We start from the raw sequence: 25,705 nt of genomic DNA on the forward strand, positions 1-25,705 counted from the left end.
GAATGAGGCATTTCTTTATTGTGTTCATTTGCACCACAGCTATATAATATCATGCCTCAGATTTTTCTTGGCCTTTTTAGGGACCTTTTATTTCTTTTCTTCCTGCAAATTTGACTTTTGAGATTTTTTTGACTCCCATCTGAAGCATCAGAGATAGGTCCCAACTAGAGATAGGACAGGTTACACTGGTGCTTCTTTTGAAATATAAAACTCTCAAGTGTCTTTGAGAGAGGTATACCCAAGGTCACATCTACCACCTGCCAGATCTGGGGTTGCAAAGGAATTTTCCTCAAAACCAGACCAGTGGGGAAGATGGAGTATTACCTGCCTTTCTCTGTAGGACAGTGTGTTATAATTGCTATGATCATCTGATAATTAACTAATGGCATGACCACTAATGAGAATTGAAATAAGCAGTGAACTCTTGACACCCCCCCCCCCCCCCCCCCCCCCCCCCCCCAGCTGTCTCTGTGATGTATACCAGTGTGTTTGGGCCTTTTGCAATAGACCTGCAAGCTGTCATAGGGAGCTGGCAAACTTTTTGTGGCTGAACTTCTATTGAATAGTCAAATGAGCAACAGAGGGCTGGGCTCAGTGGTCTAAACCACAGAAACATCATAGAATCATAGAACTGTTTGGGTTGGAAGGGACATTAAAGATCACTTAGTTCCAATCTCCTGCCACAGACAGGGACACCTTCCACTAGACCAGGTTGCTCAATGCCCCATCCAAACTGGCCTTGAGCACTTCCAGGCATGGGGAAGCCACAGCTTCCTTTGGCAACCCATTCCAGGTCCTTTTCAGTCCATGTTCATAAAATAATGTTACTTTTTGTGTACTCTGGGCAGCTATGCAAAAGGAAGAAAGGTAAGTGATGCTTCACAGTAAGGGCACCCTGAAGTGGCAGGTTTTCAGCACATTCAGTTTCCAGATGAATGGTCTGGTGGTCTGTCACTAGGAAATGAAGTCCTGAGTATGTGTGTAACACTACCAGGACAGATCTGCTGAATTACCAATAACAATCTTTTCTACAAAAAAACAGCTGTAAAATTCAGTGTCTGTTTTTGCTCCAAAAAAGCTGTAAAGTACCTATGCATCTGGTTCACAAAAGCTTCTAGTTCTATATGTCTTACATATCTCATTAAAAGAATTATTCTGCTATTATCATTTAATCCAGTGTGGTATGAACATGACATTTGACAGCCTATGGCTGAAAATTCCAGCTGCCTTTCTGGATTATAAGCATAAAGTTTTACAGCTATATGTGGCAAGCCAGTAGGGTCAGCAAAAAAGGAGCCTGAATTTTCTATGCAGATCAGTAAAGCTGCTGCTGAATTGTTATTCTTCCCCTTAGTGTGAGTCCCAAGAGACCAAATGAGCTGAATTATCTTCTTCTCACTAGTGGACCTATCTCTCAGGGGAAAGGTCAAAAATAAGACATGGCAGGGAGCGAAGGAAAAGGGTTGAGCATGCTTTGAAGTCCTCAGCCCAATGTGGCAGCCTGAAATACAGGAGTGAGAGTTTGATTGAAGGGACACTCTGATTCCCACTCCAGATAAATCCTCATGTGAATCTTCTTCCCATCGAAATACTTTTTTTCAGGAGGTCAGGCCGAAACAGGGTGAGGGATGTGCTCAGGTGGTGGCTTCTTTGGAAATCAGTGATGAGAAGGAAGGCAGACAAGAGTCAAAGAAACCATTAGCCACTGCCCAGGCCTTGCTGCCCTGCATACAAACAAGGATGTTCAGTGGTATGTCTTCTACTGTTGAGGTCATGACACAGCAGGGTGCTCACAGCTTATCTGTGATAAGTCAGGAAAAAAAAGCCTTAAACAAACAAGAAAGCCAGAGAAGTAGCTTACCCAGGGGGTAAAGAAGCAGATTCACAATGCTAACATTTGCTAGCGATAGCACTGGGTTTCAAAGTCCCCAGGATATGGTGCAGGACTTCATGCTGTGCCAACTCCAAAGAAACTGTCACTATCCCAAAGTTTTACTGCGTAGTAATTTAATCTAGTAATCTGAGTAATTTCATCCAAGCAATTTAAACTTTAAACTCAATAACCAAACTCGTAATATGTGAATTATATAGAAGGTACAGACCCCATTTCATGTATTATTCTGAAAAGGTGGAAAAGCATCCATTTAGGAAGGAGACTTTGGACATCTGACAATTAGGTGTGGCTGAAAACTTTTTTCTGAAAAATGGCCAGCAAAGTCACCCTAAATGGCCTTAAAATTATATTGAAAAGAAAATTGCAGTGTATTAGAAAGGCTGTCACACATGAAAAATCATTCTTCTCCCAAAAGGCCAACTTTTGTTTAGCCATGATGAATATTTTGACTGAAACACGCTAGAAGGCACAAAAGTCCTTCTCTTTTTCCTTGGGTTGTTTCCTGGGTAAGACCAGATGAAACTTGAAAGCTAGGCAAGAAGTAAATGGAGACAGTAAAGAAGCATCAGAAAATGTAAGAAAGAGTGGATTTCAGCCATGAAGGATACACTGTTAATAAGCTGGCTTCCCAGAAATGGGGACGATGCAGTCCTTCCAACACCACCCCATGGCATGGAGCTCAGGCTGGAGCTCAGGCTTTAGGGAGACATGAGTTCACCATTTCAAACAAAATAAATAATCCAAGTTTGCTGTTTTCCTTCTCTTTCAACTTGTACTCTACCTTTGTAAACATTTCTGTGTGGGTAAATTACTCTTCCTTTCTGAGCAAGTCTATGAAGCCGCTTTATTTCCAGCAGAATGGTCCTTGTGTCACTATCATCCTCCCTGTGAACAAATTGGGAGAGATAGAGGGGAGGAAAAAAAAGGTTTGCACTAAGGTAGCTCCTTGAGGCCTCCATGAGGCAGGCATCCCACTGTGCTCTGCTCAGGGCAGGGGACTGGGCTTGCGCAGGGGCTCTCCTGCTGCCTGGGGCACACATAAGATGCCAGAAGAAAATGGCAGAGATGGGAAATGCTGGTAATAAGAAAGGGAACGGGGGGGGTGAATAGACTTGTCTGATAACTGGAGATAATTATTGCTGCACAATCAGAATTTAGAAAAAATCTGCATCGTTTTCATTTAAATGACAGATGGGCCAAGGCTGAACCCTCCCATCAGAACCTCTTTTGTCACCTGGCAGGTCAATGCACAGCTGGGGATAAAACCCAGGGGTGTGATTTGCACCTCTCCTTCTGACTTCTGCTAGATAATAGGGCTGGAGAAATGTAAAGGCTTGAAAAACCTTGACTACAGAAAGGCAGGGCTCTGCAGGCAGGTGGCACAAGGACAGTCATGCACCAGTGCCAGAGTATCTCCTGAGAGTCTCCAGCACCGGAACTGCACAGGGACCTCCTGGTGGGACAACATTTGGGCACAAGAGAGCACAGAGATGCTGAGCAGCCCATGGGATAATCCAGCAAGGACAAGATAAATCACACTGACTTGAAGCTGCATGGGAGCCTCTACAAACCCAGAAGAGGAAAGGATATTTAAGCCACTTCACCATACCTGACTTCTGGGCGGAGTCTCTGCCCAAGTTACCATGACTCAAATATTTCCTACATGTGAGTGTCAGTAGTGAGCATTTGACTTCTAGTACCATTTTCTGCTCAAGCAGCTGTTCCCATCTCTATTGGGAAGAGGCAGGTATGAAGCCAAAATGTGCTACCCCTGGACTGCTGAGGCTGTCAAGGGCCGGGCAGTGCCCAAGCATTAACCTTTATGTTGTCCAGGAGGCTCCTTGAAACCTTATCTCACATGGAAAAATCCTTACTGACAGAATCTGCAATTGGAGATTTGTTTACAGAATAGCTTTCACGGAATTTTGATAAAAATTCAGTGTCGGCAGGAACCACTTTTCTCACTATCAAGAGTGCCTTTTCTAACGCAAAATATGTCATTGGCAGGCAGTTAATTACAGCAGGCATTCTAAGGTTAGGGATGAAGTGAGGAATGCAGAAGTGGACATGGGAATTTCAGGGAGCAGCATCAATTGAATTATCCTACTTGCAAGCATAGGTGTGATCGCTGGAGTCTCACTACTGCAGTACAACAAGGGACAGGGAGAGGTGGTCTGGTCCAGCTCTCAGCTCCAAAGCAAGGCTGCCGATGCTCACCCTTTCCCGGCAGATGTTTGAGCTGTCCTTAGCAAGCTTGGTTACAGAAATCCAGCAGTCTGCTTCTGCAGCCTCGTTCCCGCACTTACCTGTCTGAGGGTAAGAAACAGTCACTTCAGTGCCTGGTAGCTCAAGAGTGTCCATATCTGGCTTTTGTGGTTAGGCCCACCTTTGAAAATGTATTCCAGAGCTTAACCGTTTCTCTTTGAAAAACTGAAAACAAATAAGCAGTCTCCTCCCCAGTAAGGTGCATTTAAAGGAAGATGAGCTTCATGTCCTTTTAACTGTTCCCCATAGTTTTTCCTTCTGTCATTCTTTCCTGCCTGCTGTTATAAAGCAGAAGGTGTGATATAAACAGCAAACCAAAACCTAACACCAAGCCCCTGGCTGGATGCTCTTTCTAACCACCAATTTTAAACCTCTGCTTTCCCAGGAAAAGCAATTTTACAAAGTGCCTTATAAAACAGAATAATGAATCCCTCAGCATTGACATGGTTGACTTATCAGGGAGACAATACTGGGAATGCAATTTCTATCAGTAAATCTGATTCAACCTTTTCTATTCCTGAAGATTTTGATGGATTATGTGAGATCAAGCCAAGCAAATGTATACACCATTATATCAATGCAGTAAGATGCTCTTTGGCAGATTATTCCAAAGTACCTCTGCAGGACTAGTAGGATGCTGACAGTGGTGTCCAAGTCTACAAAACTCATGATGACAGTAAAACGGAGCTATCTGAAAAAATTGAAGAAGTGTTGCTTCGGCAGAGTGGAGTACATCACTGTCCAGGGATACGGCTGCTTTATATTTACCCTAATACTTCTACTGAGTGGAAATTAGATAGTCATCATTGTGCTGAAAAATACTGGCTTTGCTGCTGAAGAAATATGTGTCTCTCTTCTAGGAAGGGATGCATGGCTACATTCACTGAACTCAAATCAAATGAAGAGGTATAAGGGAGGCGTAGATCTGACCAAGAGGGAGCTTGTTATGCTCCAAACAAAACAAAATCAAACAAGAGGGGTTTCTGCCTTCTACAGACAGAAAGATAGAGCCTGCAGAAATTATAACAAGGCACTGCTGTGACTCATTGCATCAATACTCATTTCCCCCAGTATCTGAACTGCCTGCTGGATTTATCTGTTTTCTCTTGTCTTATGTTTAGTCTGTGAGAAATATGGGAGTGAAACCATTTTCTCTCTTTGGACAGGAGTCATCAAGCTCTGAGAGTGCTAATTGCTACCCTAATATAAAATAATAGACAATAACAATCACTATATAATGACTGAATATTGGGAATGATGGCAGGACATGCTGCTCCCTCTGGTAGCAACTGATGTAGCAAAATCGGGTAATCATCATCTACTGCTGAACAGAGCAGAAAAGGCTATGTCTTGTATTTATATTGGTTGGGGTGCTCTCTAGTTTATCTGTGAAGTCAGGCTTGCAGGCCCTTGAAATATAATTTGGAAGATAACTGGATCAGTTCTTCCCAGTGAATGTAAAGCAATGAAGGCTCTGATGAGAGACAAAGGGAGAAGGATTTGGTCACTGAAGAACATAAGTTCCAAATTAAACAAGAAAAACTAAAGCTTAAAGAAGGGCGTTAGGAAAGAAGGAGGTAGAAAAGCAGAGATAAAGGAAAATAAAGAGATATTGTGGAGGAAGCATAGCTGTCTGTTGGAGTGCATGTCGCTGGGCATGGAAATGAGAGATGTCGTCATTCCATTTTCTGTGCACTGAATCTTTAAATGTAGATGAATCTCTTTCCCTGCTGTGCGGGCAGCTCCAAGGCAGCTGCTGTCTGGTGTTTCAGTGCGAACACAGAACAGTACCAGAGCAAGATGGCTTTCTCCTCTTTACTGACTGACAACTTTTTTTCAAATTATTTGATTTTTACTTTTTATTTTAATGTTCCCCTTCTATAAGAAATGAGAGCAATCCAGGCTGGAAGATATAGTTGACAAATTCTGTCAAATAGGAAAATTCACTCTTGTGGGAATTGCTGATAATATGACATCTGGGCACCTACTGCCAACCAGTTAGACCCATCACTGCTGCTGGATAGCACCAGGATTTTTCATCTACCAGGAAGATAGGACCACAGCATACAGAGACACCCAGGCTGAAGAATAGCATACACACTCAACTTTGTTCTGCCCCTATTTGGTTTATCTCCAACACTACCCAACCTCAAAATCCTCAAAATCAAAACACACCATCAGTAGTCAGTTCAGCACTGATGTCCATCATCATTCCCTAAAGTGCAGTCAGGATGACTCAAGAGTGCAGATCTCCTTGTCCAACTCTGTTCCCAGAGAGAGACATAAACCAGTGGGATCACAGTCTCAGTTTTTTTGCCTTGGGCTCCCCCTAAAATTTTTGCCTAAACATTGAATGCCTAATGCACTGTACGTATACATTCCTGATCTCTCTCCGAAAGTCTGTGCCCTTTGCATAATCACATGCAAATGAGGTCATTATACCACAGACCTTTAACTAGCATTAAACCCCTCAAATATCACTTGCAGTAGAAGAGCCTAAGGGTTATTCTCATTCCACGTGAATCTATCCAGAAGTTAAAATTCATGCATTTATTTTTTTCTAAATATGCAATAATAGCTGAAGTGCACACTTTCACACATTAATCTCATATTGATGGAGACAGCACAAAACTCACAGGGCTAAATTCTAACATGAGTTCAACTTGTACCTCTCAGTGCAATTGAATGCATAGAGCTGGGCACTATTTGACTCATGCATGAGAAATAGGAAGGCTGTGCAAAAGGTACTTGTGACTGTACAGGAATTACACGTGAAAAATTACAGTGGTGCAAGTCTATCCAGCATGAAAATGACAGCCTATGAAAAGTGTAACTTGCAGCACTCTTATTCTTCATCAGTGAAATGAATTGTTTTGGAAATGTTGAGTCTGACCACTCGCTACATTCCTATAGGGCTTCTCTTCAGATTCATGCTCCCATCAACCGGCTTAAAAAATTTGCGCAGACAAGGAATGTACTTGACTACTGAATTACTTTGGCATGAAAGATCCCTGTGTAACAAGAAATAATGTCTTTCATGCAAGACAGAGAGCTTTCCAGGAAGCAGAGCCAGCGCTGCGGACATTGTATGAACTCCCTGTGCATTTGATAAGGTCCTTGATCCACTTCCATTAGTAAAATGAAAACATTAAAATAAAAAAAGATAAAATAAAGGAAAAATAAAACATAGAGTCTCCAGCCTTCCAGAAATGTCTATGTACATGAACAGAAAGCAAAACTGGGAATGACATGTGTCACACTGTGGCCCCTCAAAAAAACACTCAAATGGAAACCATTCAGCTACAGTGGTAGGTAGCATATAAGAGCTTGAATAGAATAAAAAAGAGTATCATCTATTAGCAAATGACATACAAAATAAAAGGAAATGTATGGCTTTCAACTTTGAGGTTACTGAGTCAAATCCAGTTCACATGAGCAGTAATGGAGGTCATTGCCATGTGAGGGCTTTGTGATCAATATGAAGTTGTCTTTTAAGCCAAAAGCCACAGCATCAGAGCTGTTGTTCCTTTCCAAGATATCAAGATATGACATTGTTTCCATAATCCTTTGCTCATTTGAATTCCAACAGCATTAATATCTGTAAATTTCTGGCCTTGAATGCTGTGCTACCTTGCATATTATGCCACACCATTGCTAAAAAAGGGTTCAGTAAAAATGCATTGAGTTTTACACCATTTAACAACTTCTTTTCATTGGTGCAAATAGCCATGAAGGATACAAACCAGTGGAAAATCAGACCATGTCTGTAACAAAAATTCTCAAACAATTGAAAGAATTCTGGTACATTTAACTTTGAGGAAAAACCCAACACTGTAGTGTACTTACAGTGGCACTGAAATACCCAAAATGTTTACAGGAGAATTAAATGTAAAACCTCAAGTGACTAACAGCACTCATGATGATAGTTTGAGAGGAATAGACAGTCTACAGACTTTCTCATTTTAAGCATGACATAAGTATTTTCAAAATACAATTGGTTTCCAACCATGTTTTTAAAAATCAATAATATATGATTATTTATGGAAAGCTATGAAAAGCTTTCCAGAAATTTATTTGGAACATGGAATCAAGATGGGTATTTCCATTTTTAATGAGATTTTTACAGTGCTGAATTTCAGCCAGCAGTATGCAGGCTGTTGGTAGCAAGTAAAATATTCACAACTATAAAGAGAAGGTAAGGTAAGCAAGTTTTTCGAAAGTACATAAACTTGGGTTTGCCTCTGCAAAACCCATCTGTGTCACATATGCAATGACGAACAGGAGGATGAGCCTTCACTATTTTTCAGAAAGTGAAAGAAATCTTATTCCATTACATCCCTTGTCAAAAAAATACACATTTAGCAACTGAGACATATATTTTAAAAAGAAAGGCTCTGCACCTCACACTCTAAATAAAACACACTGGTACTGCCAACCTACTCATGTCAGTAGGACAACTCTTGCATGTGTGAATGAGTCAGTAAGAGGATCTGCACAATCAGGCTCATGTTACTGAGTTTAAAGAGTTAAATAAAATGAGTGTGAATTTCATATTGGAAAACACAGCCACCCATAACTTATTTGCCTGCAGGAGATGCAAATAAAGCCAGCCTCGTGCCTGCTCCTGGTGAGACAACAGGCAGGCAGGTATTTCTGCAGCTCCTCCCAGAACAGAGCTCTGACCCAGCACTGCCATGTAGGACCAGGGACAGTCTCGCACATAGGCCGCCAGCAGGACATGCTTGACAATCTTCCTTATTACCACAGTCGTTACTTTTTACCTTGGATGTTAAATACCTTCATTGCAGCAATACTTCTTCACCACCAAAATTTCCTCCAGGGTTCGCATTTCCATCATCATTGTCCCATTTCACGGATCTCAGAGCCCAAGCAAGGTCATGGCAGGAATTGGTAGCTCTGGCTGGCACAGCAGCAGGATAACCTGCCTGCCCTCTTTCCACATTACCCAGAAAATTCTCTTCTGAAAGAACTAGAGAAGGGTACAGGCACATAATGCTCCTTTGAGAGGCATGATCTTTAAATACTCGCTCATTTTACTGGGTATTCTGTCCTCCCCAAGCAATTTTATAGTATGTATTTTAACAAGAATTCTACATGTGATACGATGAGGAAAATTCTGGGGATTTTTCCTGAGTGAGAAACCAAGTGAACAAAGGGTATAATCCTCTTTCTAAAACTAAACTCTCCACAGGTGCCTGCAATCAGGAATACTATTATAATATTAGGATGAATTGGACATCTTCCCTCTGACAATGATCTTTTCTGTACAGCATTTTGTGCTGCAAAATTTTAGCAGCACTTACTTGATAGATCACCTTACAACCATTTCCCCGGCACAGATTTTCATCCTCCTACCTCCATATTTTGAAATGTGTTTAGCAATTTATTCTTGAATCCATCTGTGTCACTGCTTAATTATGGATTTAGTCAGGGGTGAAAAGCATTTTAAGCATTTTAGTTACCATCAACTTTTTTTTCCAGTGCAAATACACGTTATCTACAAGAAGATAGGTGTGAAGGCGGAAATGGAGGTTTGCTACATAAATCTTGCTTGAAGAAGGCTTCATTTTGAAAATGATGAAATTCATGCAGTCTAAGGTAAAGGTTTAAAAGCTGAGACATACAGGCTTGAAGACTGAACCCAATCCCTCTTGCAGAATCCATCAGGCACATCAGAACACCCATCGGTTTTGCCACCAGGCAGTTTGGAGATTTACAGGCTCCTAACCTAAATTGCAGCGATGGCGATCAGAAACTGCAAAGAGAAGTCAGAAGTCCAGCCCCACAAGGAGGTCTGAAGATATGCTGCCTATGTTCTGCAGTAGACAAAGCATCAAAGTGCCTCGCAAGAAACTCTGCATCCTTTCAGCCACCCTGGAGGTGATATTATTAAGCTTCAGTGGGATAAATCCAATGCAAAACTGCTCAGCAGCATGAGTAAGGGCTCCACAATCCTGCCCTATATTTTTGTTTCTGGAAGCCATTTTTTAATCTGTCTGTAGATGAGGGAATTAAATGCTAAATTTCACTTCCTCCCCCACTCACATTGCAAAGCTTATCTAATGTAGTTTTATGTGAAGTCTGATTCCCCTGCTAAGTGTTTCTACTCTCCCACCCAATTTGGCATGCAGTGAACAGTGCACAAAATAAAATTAATTGATTTGTACAGGTATTAAACCAGATTATCATCTACACAGATTTGGAAAGCAGACACTGTGTGTTAGCCAAATGGATGACACAAACTCTCATTTCAAAGGGTTTCAGAGAACTGGGTATTAGCAGGGAGTAGATCATGTTAGACAGCAAAAGAATTTCACATTTATCCATCAAATGACAAAGAAGGTCCAAACTTAACTGTACAGTGATTTGTATATCTAGGAATGATTTATTTAAAACATCACTATGGATACTAGTATCAAATTTTCATACAAAGGCACTTGATTTAGCTATTCCTGCAAAACATAGGCATGTTGAAATGCACTCATTTCCAGTGCAGACCAGAACTTTCCATGCAGGCACCAATTGCAAACAAAAGCCTAACCCAGATCACACAACTGAGCATACACATGCAGCACCGGCTAGATACTTTGCTTAAAAACCACGGCTGCCCACCACCGAGAGATAAATATTGACAGACTGACATATGGCTGATAAATATGCAATGCAAATATCAGCAGATTGCCACCACCCTAATAAGGGAGAGTTCCAGGAGGGCACATTAACAGTCATCCTCTCTCTTGGAAATGCCGCTGTCCTAAATATTTGAGACCGCTGTTACCTGTTCACCCTACCCCTCTCCACTGCCTCTGCCCATGCTCTGGTGTGACATGGGGATGCCAGGACAGCCATCACCTCACGCCACTACAGCCATCACCTCATGCCACTACCCTGACATTACTGCAGCGATGGACAAAGCTGGATGCCCAGGGAGGAGCATAAAACCAGGACAGGCATACAGCAATCGCTCGGCGCAGTATCCACAATGACTGTACTTCTACATTAAATGAAACTGTGGAATGAAAATGAAAAACCTTGCCTGAAGAAAAAGGAAGCAAGCTGTGAAGATGTTGAGCAAAAAGACTACCTTTTGTGTGCAGAAGGGGGAGGTTGTTTTTCCAAGGGCATGGGACGCTTTTACACAAGTCAGGGCTACAGAAACTGCAAAAGAAATTGTATAGCAGGTTCTTTAATCAAATGCTCATGACAGCTGAATTAAAACATTATTTAATGGAGTTAGCTCTGAAGAGAGCTCTGAGAGTTGAAGTTTGTTTCTCTTTGTTTCACAGCCCAGGAGACCACTCTCTTTTTTATGCCTCCCTGATGTATGAAATCACTGCAGTGTCCTTTACACTGCTTCAGGAATAACGAAGGCTGGAAAAATGCTTTTCTCAGGTAATAAACTCATAGCTGGCCTGATTTTTTTTTCCTTTATACAAGGAACACACAGTCAAACAGACTGCTCTCCTTATTCAGCAATGGCCAGTGCACAACTTTGACCAAAACCCTAATGTTTCATCTAATTTTGAGACGTTTTTTAAGAACAAGGTAAACTCCAAGAAAGCTGTCCTGTGAGTCTGATGCTATTGCACAATTACAGACATCATAGTTTCCAGGCTTTGATCCAGAAAAGTACTTAAGTGTCTAACTTCAAGGGGACTTTTCATACATGTAATGTTAATTGCTTACGTACTTTGTTGCACAAACGTCTGAGCACAATGTGTTAGCAATAATTACTGCTCTCTGAAAATATGCAAAAAGCGTTCAGGAAAGGCTGAACTTAGTGTTCAAGTGCTGAATAATCTAAAATATTTATTATTCTATTGCAAAATAAAACCTGAAAACAAAAGAACAAACACTTCCTAGCAATGCTCTGAAAAATATGACTCAATTCTAGAGAGGTACCAGAATTTATTTCATAGTTATAGAATTGATTTTATACCTACATAGAATTTTCCACCACTGAAAACCTCAAAGGGCTTTATAAACCAGAACTGAATTTTATCTCCTGGTTATAGGAAACATACAGCTGCTGTTTTCAAAACCCTCATCCAATTTCTAGTAAGTGTCTCCTTGGAACAAAGGTCAGTCACTGCTTTTGCAATGTATCATCTGAACTATCATGTGCAGGTCTAATGAGGTCCTCTCCCACCCTCTGGTTTAATCCTCCTACCTGTGTATTACTTTCTACATGTTTCCTTCTTAGCTAGTGGAATAAAGGAAATCTGATCAAATTTCAAAGGGTGAAATACTGAATGTATGAATAAAAATAATAAAATTAGGATTGATTGTGGTGGACCCAGATTTTGTCCAGAGATATTAGTGGTATTAGCTTTAGAAACCAGTGAAACAATAGCAATTTTAAAATCTTTTCAAAGAAAATCTTACAGTGAAATTAAACATTTCCACTGAAATTGGAAAATAACATATTATTATGTAGTCCCACAATCCTGAAAGCAGTGTTATATAACCTTTAGTTGCTTCAGTTTTAAAGTATTCATTTATGGCACTCACCACTGACCTACTCTTGTTTTACCATAAGTTTTTAGGCAACATTTATTTCCACAGTAGCCCTTCTTCCATGGGTAGAGAGGTTTGTACTTTTATTATGGCTAAAGTGCAAGTACAGCTTTATCAGAACAAAGTAATTAGATCAATGCAGACCTGATCCAGCCTAATGATGACAAAGGTATGTAACTGAATTGGATGCTCCCTTCCTCCTGGGAAACCTAAACCCCACAGAGGTGTTGCTACAGGTAAATATGTCTTAGAGGCTTTTCAGCTTCATTGTTCACTGATCTATTTGCCATTACTGAAAGAAGATGTCACGGGAGGGAATTTAAAGCATTTTTTGGAGACCGGGCAGCACAGAACTGGCCTAATTTTGTTTTTCTGAAGTTGCTCGGCACTGCAGATCTCTAAATAAATATAAAGTCACTCACAATCAAACAGGCAAGCAAGAAATGACAAGTGTTTTGACAGTGCTCAAAATACTTTGAGGTATTTTTAGCATATTTCTGAGTCGTATTAGCTTAACCTGTAATAGAATATAAATGAGCCCATATGGCAGAGATGTAATTATGTTCCATGTGAGAAATCCCTGTGGTAGATTTGGGGAAAAAAACTCACTACATGTGCCTTCTGGAGGGCACGATTTACACATGATTACCTACTCATTTGCATTGAGAAGAATATGAAGTAACACAATGCTAACAACACGGTAATGAAAAGGGCAAGCAAAGACTCCCGATCCCTGGGGGTGCTGATCCCTCTGACTGACATCCAGTTAGGAGCAGGGAATTCGTCCCTTTAGGGAGTACATTTTATGAAGCAATCTTTGATTATGTGGGCACAGTAATCACGAGTCTTAATTATTATTACTGTGAGAGAATGGGCTACAAATCTCCAGGGAACGTCTCTGTCACAGCTACTTTGCCAGCGAATGCTGAAAATTAGTGTTTTCCCAAGGATCATTTTCATTCCAACCTGATATTTAGCTGAAGTTTCTTTGACTACTAGTCATGAAACATTAAATATAGATTAGAGGCAGAGAGATGTTGAAAGTTAAAATTCACCGGAGGTGCACACCCGTGCACTTGAGAGACAGCCCCAAATGTTGTCCAGATGTTGTAGCAACAAGGCTAAGGGTTCCCAAGCTGCAATACAGCCACAACAGAGGAGAAAGTGGATGTTTAGAATTCCACTGGCCTTCTGTTTAGTTTACTTGTAGTGTATTAATTTAGCAGAAAGTCCTAACAGCCTGTTAGTGGTAGATGTTACTAAGTGTACGCTACCCTGAAAGAATGAAGAAATTCTTTCATAGCAATAAAGGGAGTAATTCAAAGCATGTAATTGATTTTCCACATTTTCAAACTGCGATAAGACTAAGCTTTAGCAGCAGAAACATGTGTTTGCAGTTTTGTCAATGTTCTACAATGAATAAAAAAAAAAAATAGGAACCTATAAGTTATTGGTTAGATCGTTAACGTGCATTGGGCATTTCAGTGGCTATTGAAGCACTTGCCAAAAGCATGTCATCTTCTCAACAGACTCAGAGGTGGTAGGGATTTGGTTTTGTTACAGTACATATTTTTGTGATTATCTAAAATCATTCTTTTCCAGGAGGAACATAGCAGAAGAACATCACGGCTTTCTTAATGCGCTATTGTCATGTTTATGTGCTGTCCTCCTTTATGTCTTCTACCCTTTTTACTCCAGAGGGGCTGAGTGGTGGCAGGGCAGGGCTCATGTCTTTGCTCACCTTTTGCAGCATTTCCATCCACCCTAAGCAATGCAGCTTCCAACAGTCACACTGCTGCCCCAGTCTTCATATCAATTGTTAGGGTGCTCTCTGGGACTCCCCATAAACCTTCTTGATGATGTCTACCAAAGGAACTCGGAGCAGAACCATCCAAACAATTTCCAGATTCCAGGCAATGCACTCACTGCAGGATCTGTCACTGACAGATAGAGTTTAAGTCCAGAAGTAACATTTAGAATTATTTAACCCAGTCTTTTTGCCTCAAACCAGCCACAGAATTCTATCAGTAATAGCTGCATCAAATGTAATAATGTGAAGGTGTATAAGAGCTTATCTTGTGGGAAGATAGCTCTTCTAGATTTAAACTCTCCAATTAACAGAGCTTCCACTGAAACCTTTGGATGTTTCTCTCATTCAGCAGTTTTACTGTTAAAAGTCTGCGTTTTTTTCCATATTAACCATGTCAAAATTCACCAGTGTATTTCAGAAAGGTTTTTAGACTCTCCTGACACCAGAAAGAAGACAGCACAGAGTGCAAGGGCCAAACTAAAGTGCCAAGCACCAGGCACTTGTCATGATGCTTTGAAAAGAGGTCACTTACTCTTTGGAAACAGGTCACCTATGTGTCCTCTGAAACTTTACAATTTCAGTTTTCCTCCCATCTTGCATCAGAAGAAACCTTAGATGTTTAGTAGTTCCTTTGTGAAAAAAAAGAGGACACATCTTCAGAATAACCTATTTATCAGGATACACAAAGGAGATACAGAAAATCCAACCCTATTCCCATTCTCTCAACCTTAGAACAGTCATATGAACTCAAACTTTAAGTCCCACTGGGTATGCTAAACTTCAGTTTCATTCTGTTTGCACCCCAGTGAATACTGGTGCAGAGCAATACAGGGCTAAGGTGGGGACACTCACTGGAGGAGACACAGGAACTCAGGTTCCTTCCCGTGGCTGAGATAGTTATGGTGGAGAAAAAAACAGAGATTCACGTCCCCACATGTCATTTGCCTTGATTATCATGCTGGAAGACTTGCCAAAGTAAGAAGGAAACAGCTTGGAGGGATGCCTGCCCACAGCCAGAAGGGAAAAGGGTGTTTGCAGCATGGGGTAAGGAAAACATCTTCTGGCATGGGAAGGAGTTGGCAAGGATGACTGAGAATAAAACAGGGCAACAGTAGAGAGGAGGGGGGAAACCTCAAAGACTAGAAGCAAGCTGGTTCATGTTTACTCCCTTGGGACAGCACAGTGCATCCCCCACAGTGGATGACTTCATTGGTTTGAAACCAGGAAAGTGAGCTTCAGAGAACAGGAAATGGGGATACCAGACCCATTAAACTGAAGTCTAAAGGTTTTAGTTTGGAAGACAATAGGAGTAACTATCGAAGTTTGTTACCACCTGTTTACCAGTGGGTGCCAGGTAGCAGCAGATGATGATCTTGCATGGTTTCCACATGGACAAACATGCAGCAGAGATCAGCATCTAAACCAAAGCAGGTGCTTGTGGTTATGGTCTGGAGATGGAGAAAAGGAGACAACAGAGGAAAGGACTCCCTCTGGGCCTCCACAGGCAGGCACAGTTCTTCTAGAACCAGGGGCAGTGCACACCACGGTGGGGAATGCATTCAATGTGCTGTGCTCTTCCAGCACAAAGAAGGCTCTTCTTAAAACATATGAAGTATATAGAATGGTTGAGTGACAAACTTAATGCTCCCTTCACCATAGAAACCAGTGTATTTGTAGAGTCACAAGGCTTTTCTTCTATAAAACAATAAGACTAATAAGGCAAAAAATGGATGCATTCATTCTGCTATTTAATATTACAACCTAGAAGAAACAGAAAACCGAATAAAATACTGAATGGCTGTTCCATCCCATCCCTCCTCCATACATGCCCCCTCTTCAAAAGCTATGCACAGGGAAAACAAAGCAGGAAAAGGGTTACCTTCCCTGGGGCTGTTTGCAGAGACCGCTGTAGGCACTGCTGTTCACATGGATACATTGCCAGTGGGTGAACTCAAGGGCTAAGCTCCAGTTCTTTGCAAATAGTTGTGAAAAGTGCAAAGAAATACCATGGACCATGCAAGGCTCCTGTCATGGGGACAATGGACTTGAGGGTACTCAGCTTCAAATACAACCAACTCCTTGATGATATCAGCTCTTACTGGTTTCTACTGTCAATTTGCAGTTAAGAACTCTAAACAGAGCCCTCGTACAACAACACTGCTTAACAGACAGCAGATTTATTTTGACTGTTTCCAAGCCTTATTTTTGTTTTGCTGTTGTTTGGAATATAAATCTTTTTTAAAAAGAGAAAGAAAAAAGGGAAAAGATACAGAAGCTGTGTGTGCTTCACTGCAAATGCTGCTGATGTAATTCTCTTTGAAGTGAGCAGCAAAACTCCTTTGGAGGTTAATGAGAACAGGATCAGGCCCTCCATACTGAACTTGCACTGAGAGCAGATAAGATCTTGAATCGTTCAGAGCCAAGCATGTTATTTGTGCAACATGGGCAGGCTGAGTCAATCTCTGAATATTTTTAATGGGTGTCAACGTGAAGTGTTAATTCCACAGGTTATGTTGTTTTGCAGTTTGCCTGTGCCTGCTCTCACCAATGGTACACATTCTCTCACTGGTTGCAAAGAAAAAGCTATTTCCAGAACTGCTGCAAGAAAAAACACTTCTGAGAAAGTATAAAATGGGACTTTTACAAAGAACTGGAAAAACAAATGATTGTAGAAATACCTGCTAGACATTCAGAATGTTGGCATTCACAGAAGTAGTCCCGTTTCAAATAGACATTACAACTTTTTTTTTTGTTTTTAAAAGGGACCCTAAAATCAAAACAAGTATTCTGTAACTGATCATTTTTGAGAAACTGATCTTGATCTCTTTTTTTTTGACAAAACAGAGGAGTGAAATACTGAAGTCACAGATGCTCAGATAAAGTCTGCCCCTGGATAGTACCCATATACTCTCAATAAACAAGATCAGAAAAACAATGAGAATATTTTGAAGCTTGATGGAATGAACTCAGCACTATGAGCAGCTTCTGAATGAGAAATCTTTATTTTTTACTTCCCCTTTTTCTGTTTGCAGGATCTCCATGCACTTCCTAATGCATCTTGAAGCCAAGATGAAATTACAGCCCTCCTGAGGCCAACGGGAAGCTTTGCCTTCAGCAGAACTGGAATTTTACTCTAACTGTAAAGATGTCTTAAGAAACACTGGGCCCAACTGCCTGCTTCTGTTGAAAAAGTCAGCTGGAAACATAGCAAAAGCTACCACACAATTTCCTATTCGTTCTCCCCTGAGGGGAGATTTTTAATCTTGGAGTAGAAAACAGGATCCAGGGAAACACGGCAGAAACCCTGTGGTTGGCATCTAGAGAGAGGTGGTTCTGGCTGGCCTCCTCACCTTGCCCTGCACCCCAGCCCACCACCACACACAGCCCCAGTTTTACAGCCCACTCTGCTTGACCCTCTTCTGTGAAGCAACGAAGAGGGCATTCCCTTGTGACTCAGAAACACTCAGACCAAAAGCTGTTTCCCTACCTCCATCTTCTGTGGCCCTGGGACACGTGCTGGAAAACCTCCCCATGGTTTCTGCACGTCCTGGGAAGTCATCCCCTTCCTGCATCTGAGTTACGGTGGCCTTCAGCTACCCTTGGTAGGAGAGACACCAATCCTGCATGACCATAGTTCCCAGCTCATCATCTCAAATCTGACCCATGCAGACAATCATCTCCTACTGCCTTTCCCCCAGCAGTCCCACCTCCTGCTCCTGCCTTTCTGACCTCTCCTTGCCTGCACATGACAGCCCCCTGCCTTACCAGACCCCCATTTTCATCTCTCTCCCCTCATGTCCTCAGCACAATGCCAAGGGTCCCAGGTCCAGCAGCATTCATCACAGTGGTTGCCCTTTGTTGCCACATACGGGCATAGGGCTTGTACTACTCCACTCAGATCTGCAAATATTTGCCTTTGTGCCAGGAAGCAGAGGCTGTGCTCAGACACCATGTTAAAGCCATCCGAGTTGCAGCTCCTAACTGGAACCAGTCAGAACTCATTTTCTTGCCTTTGCAGCTGAGCACCATTTGCTTCTTTTAATTTTATTGACAGTGAAGTGCCCAACCCTACAAAATACTGACCCCTTGTGCAGGTTGCAAAATTTCTTTCACTTCCCTCAGAATTAGAGATTTTTTTTAATTAAGCAGTAAATAAATAAAACTGCTTGCAGTTTTTTAACAGAGGTCTTCATGCTAAGGAGCAACTAATTCTCCTCTGTTCACAAAACAGTAAAGTGAAGCTTTCACCACAATAGACAAAGAAGTACTGAAAAGCTAACAAGCACCATAGCAAAATCTGTGGTGACCTGGTTATCCTGCTATTCTTTTTTTATTTATGTATTTTAAGAAGCCCACCTTGAGGTTTTGTGCTGGCTTTTTTTTTATCATTTTATTTCTTCTTCAGATGCATTAGATTTAGATGCATATTAGTAGGCTATAAATGAAACAGTCATTTTTGCTGAAGGCAATCATGAAGATGTGATTTGCAACCTTTTCTTCCCAATAGAAGATCCTTATTTGCCCACCTTATATGCTCAGTATTATCCTTTGGGATAGTATATGTGCTTGTATTTAACAGTAAAACATCATGATTAATGAAGCTGTCAAACACGTTGAGACTAAGTCACTTCCCCATTAGGACAGCAATGATTTTGTGATGAACATGGTATATATGGCACAGGGAGTACTCAAGAATAAACTGGGATGTGAATGAGTTACATCCTGGCAATGGCTGGAGCAAGGCAACTTCCAGAGAAGTTACCGCGAAGGCAAGGAGAAGCGAGCAGCAGAACAGGAGCAGCAGAAGGTCAGCCAAGGATGCTGTAATGGCACATACTGCCCATAACTTCCTCCACCAAAGGCAAGGATTAAGAGCAGCCAGGATAGCCTCCACCCTAGGTAGGTGGGGGAAAACCAAAAGAGCCAGCACATCACTTGGGCAGCCAGGAAAATGAGCCAATTCAGCATAGCCCCAGCAGTGCTGCTGCCAGGAGGACATTCACAGAGTTCCCAGAGAAATGAGAGCATTACCTCTGAGGGAGGGTGACAGCCCAGTGGCAAATGCAGCAGCAACCATTGAACTGGTGGTGGGCAAGCTGCTGGGGGAGTGGGGGGATGCCAGGCTCTTGTCTTGCTCAGACTGCACACTCCTGTGGCTAGCAGTCCTGTCCTTAACTTGTGAAGTTCTCTGAGTGTGGTAGGGGAGGTCAAACAAGTTACCGGTAACACAGCAATAGTAGTTAACCTAAACAAGACAAGATGTAAGTCATACAGCACTGGTGAGTCATTACTTAAATACAGCAACAAGACTAGCACTGAGTCACAGGATGTAAAACAGTTACAAAAGATCTGAATTATACAAACAAGTATGCAACAAAACAGCATCAAGACATCCCACCAGAGAGATACAGCCCACTTCCATTTTTCTTGTGATCTTTGTCATCAAACTACCACATGATAAATTACTTAAAAATAATTTGTGCTGTAGTAAGTAATTCATATTAGCCAAGTTATACTAGAACTACACAAAATAAATACACACAAAAATATTGTTCTCCCTCACCCAAAGGGATCCTGGTGATACCATACGGTGGACAAGTTCTATCTACTGTGCTGCACTATCGACATATGGTAGCCTTATATTTTAGCCTAGGGTAACACCTTATTAAACATTGCATACAATGTTTAATTAAACAATGCAACTATGAAAACAAAACAAGAAACCACCAGCTAATTGCAAATAAAAGCCTGTCTCTTCAGTATTTCTGATGAAGTTATTTCCAAGATAGTCCACCAAAAATACTTCACATGGTGGATGACACAAGTCTCCCAATGCAGCATGTTTACATCAGCTTAATGGTTATTGTGAAGTTTCCACCTTAGTGCAGTTCAATCATGTCCAACACTTTTACATACTGCAACAAAACCTTGGGATACTGGGAAGAGGCAAGGCTTGTGGGGGTCTCCACCCAGCAGCATTTCATGCGAGGTCCTTGGCTGAATGTGGGTTTTCATTAAGTGTTGTCTGAGTAGAAGACTAAAGTTTATTTGCTCAACCTCAAGATAAGCAACTTAATGCTGTTGATTTGAATGCAAACAAGGGCAAGACCTCATGCCTGAAAGACTCTCTGATGTGGTTACACTGGAAGTTTAGACTAAACATAAGCTGAGATCTGAAACACAGTTGCCATGAGTTACAAAATCAACATGTTTTCTTAAAGTATTTATTTCAAAAGAATTGTCTACAACTGAACTATCAAAGTGGTATTGCTTTTATCTGGAAAATGCTGCACTTGCAAGTATATATTGCTTATTAAGGCCTGTTTTGCCAATTCACTGGAATTTCTCCCATATGACAGAAATGCTTGTCCATTTAGTCACCTCAAATGACTAAGTAAAGGTGTAGAGTACATTTCAGTTGGCAAGTAAATACAAATATGTTTTTCTTTTTTCCTTATATGGCATAGTGTTACCTAGTCTGGTTTAACAGTGTCACTGGGCTACTCTCAAATGAATATGGGGCTCATAATGCCTGCAATGTGTCCAGGACTCATCCTGGCATGTTTACTTTGTCCTCAAGCAGCTATTATTTCATGTCTTAAAATGCCTGGAAACTTCTAAACACTAACCTGTGAAAAGCAAAACCTCAGCATTAAGTCATCAAGCCTTGCTTCCTAAAGCCTCTAACCCATTTTTAAAATTATGGTACTACTTTTTCAGAGCTGATCAGGAGCTTCAGAACAAAGCATTTCTCAGGTGACACTTCTGTAAACACAGAGGCAGCAAGGGGTTCAGTCAAAGCAAGAAAAACAAAGTTCCCTTTCTCCATATGAGCGTGAATCATTATTGCCTAAGCCTTTCAGTTCAACTGATGAACAGAAAGAAGAGATTTACAAATACAAGAAACTCCTGCAGCTATGGGCCCAAGAGCAACCCTCACTTCTAATAGGACTAAACAGATGAAAGACTCGTATTTTTTAAACAACATCTTAATTCAGAATCTATACGACCCATTCACTCTAAGTTTGCATAACATACAGCGCTATGATGCTCTTGGTTCAACAAGTGCAAATGACTAAGAGAAATCTGAGAGACTCAAAAAGGGGGTGAACTGATACTCAGAACTGATTTTGCACAGTATTGCCACGCAGTCCTGTACTGCTATCATTGGAAACATCAAACATAACGCAATTCCAGTGTTTGAGCACTAGAGGGTCAATTCGTGATGAAAACACATTACCTCAGTTTCCTTATTTTTATAGGTAAACATTTAACTTCTTACTCACCACCTCTTCAGCTGTCATGAGTTTTGGAAGCCCAAGCTCCTTCTGAGGCCATGTAGCACTGGGATGGAGGAGTCAGTCACACAAATGCAAACGTTTTGCGAGAGTACCCTTAATAGCTTTAAACTATGTGCACCACATCAAACCCACAATTACTTTCTCTGGTCAGCTACAGGGTGAACACCTTTACAGAAGGTTCTCCCTGTTGGTCTAGTTGTCTCTTGTAACTGTGAGCAGCAAAGGACTGATGAGGTACTAGCCCATAGCCCACTTTGAAAAATACTCATCCTATACATATACAGCAGCCTCTTCTTTTGCCTAATTATCACCCCTTTGAATAACACACAAAAAAAAAAAGCAAATACTGTCCGTTTAAATGAAAGGGATCTTCAGCACCATCTGTAATTGTACCCCTGACCAACAAGCAGCACTGGGATGGCAGCAGAAGGCTGGGCATCATCCAGAGGGCAGAATTCAGGCCTGCTAGATTGCAGCTTTGCCACTCAAGTAAAAAGAAACACAACACGTATACAAGTATATGCATACACCAGAACTCTGGGGCATTACTATATAAACAAACCAGAAATCTTTTTTCCTTACCAATAGGATTTGTTATGGAAATGGCATATCATTTCATTCCAATACCACAAATTTGCCACTAAAGAGCATTACTGCTACTGACAGATGACCAGTAAATCAACATCCCCAGCTCTCCAGGATACAGCCTTCTTCAGGGGAATGGTGACTCTGAGTGCCCCTTCATTTCAGGCTATAAATATATCCCATGAGAGAAAGCAAAACTGTTGACTGAGGAATGCCTTAACAAGTACTTCCAGCCCGACCAACTTTGTTATACCACAGTTTCATTCCTACATTATCCTTCTTTTTAGGGACAAGAGAACTGGGCAATGCTGCTTCTTTGTATACCAGCGCTACCTTCTCTGGTAAACATGGCACATCAGTTACATAGACTGTGTTGTAAAAAATCCTATCTAAATTCCCTGGAGCAATGAATAGATTTGTTTTCAACACTGAGTAAAATATTACTGATGACTGCAATATACCCATGCAAAAGACACCTTTGTACCATATTGAGTCTCATGTACCATTACGTGTTGAGAAACAGAAGTATAAAAAAGTAGATAAGCACCACAGCATTCAGCAATGACTGTGACCTTTGCAAATTACTTTTGTGAAAGTTCACAAAAATTAGCAAACAAAAAAGCAAGCAGTTCTTCTTTTAAGTGATTTTTAAATGAACCTATTGTGCTCTCCAGTGTATTTATGAAAATAACGAAGATTGAACATGGAGCTTCAGCTGCCATCTATGAAAAAAAATTCCAAAGAACTAAAGGGGATCCATATCTGCTTCAAATCACGAACTGCAAATACTAACATCTTACTTCATGTAGAAATGACAATTCCATTATTCCTCTTTGAAATTTTTTAAAAATTGGTCCTCTCATCCTTACCATAATAAAATCTCTCATTAGAAATAAATGTGCTCTCCTGTGCATACATAAACCACATACATTCAGCTGCAAAGAAACAGATCAGTCAAAACAACTCAAACATAATTGTGTACTGGCCAAAAAGAATTCCACTGCAACTGAAATTGAATGGCTTGTACTTCAGGTCATTAGCTGAGTGTTGACCAGTACAATTTTAAATGCTAAAATATCGCCCCCCAAAAGGAAGGGGGTATAGCAAGAACTGAGAAAAATGTTCCAAATATCTGAGATAGCAGGAACTACATTTATGTAAAACATATTAAAAATTAACGAAAAACAACCCAAATCCTCATCTCACCTCATTAATTTTGTTGACCTTCCCTCATTTTTCTGTGGCTGTTTATGCATCACGATTTGAAAAAAGTAAATGAGCCAAAAACATTTACATCTCCCTCTAGATCTAGAGTGAAACACTGCATTAGCCTGTAACACTAGAAAACAGAAATCAAGCCTCATAATTAGCCAGTCTTTCCCAACAAAGCCATGCTTGCAGAATGGCACTTGAAACAATGCATCAGGGGGAAGAAAAATAAAAAGGAGGAGAAAAAAAAAAAAAAGAAAAGACATGTTGTGCTGAAAGCTTTAAGAATGTGTGTACTTCCCATAAAGCTGAAATGTTTCCATGAACATACCATTTAACTCTGGATTAACCAAACATTCCAAATTCAGAGAAACCAAACTATTTTACTCATTAAAATACTCTGACAATATTACAACATAGTCTAAGTGTCATTTTGAGCAGCAAGTAAATCCTTTTTTTATTTCATTTTAACATGAACGCGAGAAGAAAGGCTAAGTTGGGAGAACCCTTTTCTTTAACAAAAAGATAAAAAAAGAAAAAGAACTGGCAAGCTTCTTTCTTCTGCCATATAGCAGATCTCTTCTTGGATTTCACACCACTGACCATACCCTGTCAGAGATCTTGAACAGTTTACATTACTTCTTTTGAAGGATTAATCTAGACCGGCCCAGAGATAAAAACCCAAATGCACAATGAATTCCTACACTGAATTCCAGCTTGTTACTGTGAACTCAACATAAGAAAAAAGGAATCCCACACATCCTGTAATATATACACTGATTTCACAGAGGATGTGAGTTAGTCAGAGGAATACGTAAAGTGACAAGACAGTTTTTTACAAAACCTCAATTTATTTCAGAGAAATTAAAAATATGGTATTTAATATATATAAATTTCTATTCCTCTATAAATATAGATGATCTTGTGATAATGAACAGAAATAAATGCATACCAAATTCAAATAATTTTGCATTTCAGGGTATGGTAGCCATAGATAATGTTTATGAACCTAAATACAGGCATTTGTAATATAAAAAAAGTTTAAAACAATACAATCAGGAAAGAAGCATTCTGCTGTTTTTCATACAGAGGACTAAATACTCAAATGCATCTGTTGAAAGTTACAATTTCATTTTTAACCTTTTTTTTTTCCTTTGTATTAAGGAGCACAATCCCACACACCCAAGAGCATACAAGGCAGTAGATATACTGCACACACAGTATCTTATCTTTGCAGTATGCACTGTTATTACTGTACCAAAAAAAAAGTGGCGGGAGGGAAGACAGCAGAGGCTCTTTAAGGTCTCACATCCCACCAGCATGCTTAAAACATTCTGGTTTGCTGTTTTCCCTTTGTTTTTACTACTGGCAAAAATCATCACACCCTCACAGAGTGTAATGAATTAAATGCCACTGAATTAAAATTCAGGGGAATGGCAACGGCTCCAATGCTTCCCAAATGAAGAGCCAGCGTATGGATATAATTAAATGCGGGGACGGGGAGGGGGGGGGGATAAAGGGGGGGAGGGGTGAAGAGAAGAATCTGAACGTTGCATTTTATTCCGTTGAAGCTCTTTTTTCACCCAGCCCGTATTTCGTGATCCTAAGTCCGGCCAACAGCAGCCCGGCGGGGACGGGAGGCGCTGGGAGCACCCGCAGGGAGGCAGGGCAAGCACCGGCCGCGGCCCAGCTCCGCCAACCCCACTACGGCCTTGTGACCGAAAAGGGGGCTTAAAAATACAAAACCCAACACAAAACACCACAGAAGTGGAAAGTTCGGTACATCCATGTCCCCATACACCTCCTAAGCCATCAGGCATGCTACAGGTGCAGACGGTGTTAAACCTCAACTCTTAACGGCGGCACAGGCCAACTCCTCTCAAACTACGTGGTGCGTTTACATAAATCTCACCGAATTGTTAGAGGGCAGCTGGCGATCAATGCCCCCCGCCCCGGGCACTACGGGGAGGCCGCCGCTGCGGGCACACCTCCGGGCAGGGCTTCTATCTTCCCTCCTTCCAAAAGCTCCTGCCCGGGTCAGCGGGGCTCGGTCCCGCCGCGGCCAGCCGAGGAAAGGTGAAGGGAAGCACCGTCCCCACGCCG

The 25,705-nt window shown here is 41.2% G+C and overlaps 1 long non-coding RNA gene across 1 annotated transcript; it reads right to left on the reverse strand.

Annotated features, from left to right (window-relative positions):
- Nucleotides 1-3,845: 3,845 nt before the first annotated feature.
- Nucleotides 3,846-25,705, reverse strand: LOC134156796 (uncharacterized). Its single transcript, XR_009962066.1, has 3 exons — nucleotides 23,600-25,705; nucleotides 21,794-21,851; nucleotides 3,846-4,204 (listed from the first exon to the last, which is right to left on the reverse strand). It is a non-coding gene; the product is annotated as an uncharacterized LOC134156796 (long non-coding RNA).

The sequence above is a fragment of the Pezoporus occidentalis genome, unplaced genomic scaffold (genome assembly GCF_034315485.1).
Source record: "Pezoporus occidentalis ecotype Australia unplaced genomic scaffold, CSIRO_AGI_Poc_V1 ctg9, whole genome shotgun sequence".
Classification (NCBI taxonomy): Eukaryota; Metazoa; Chordata; class Aves; order Psittaciformes; family Psittacidae; genus Pezoporus; species Pezoporus occidentalis.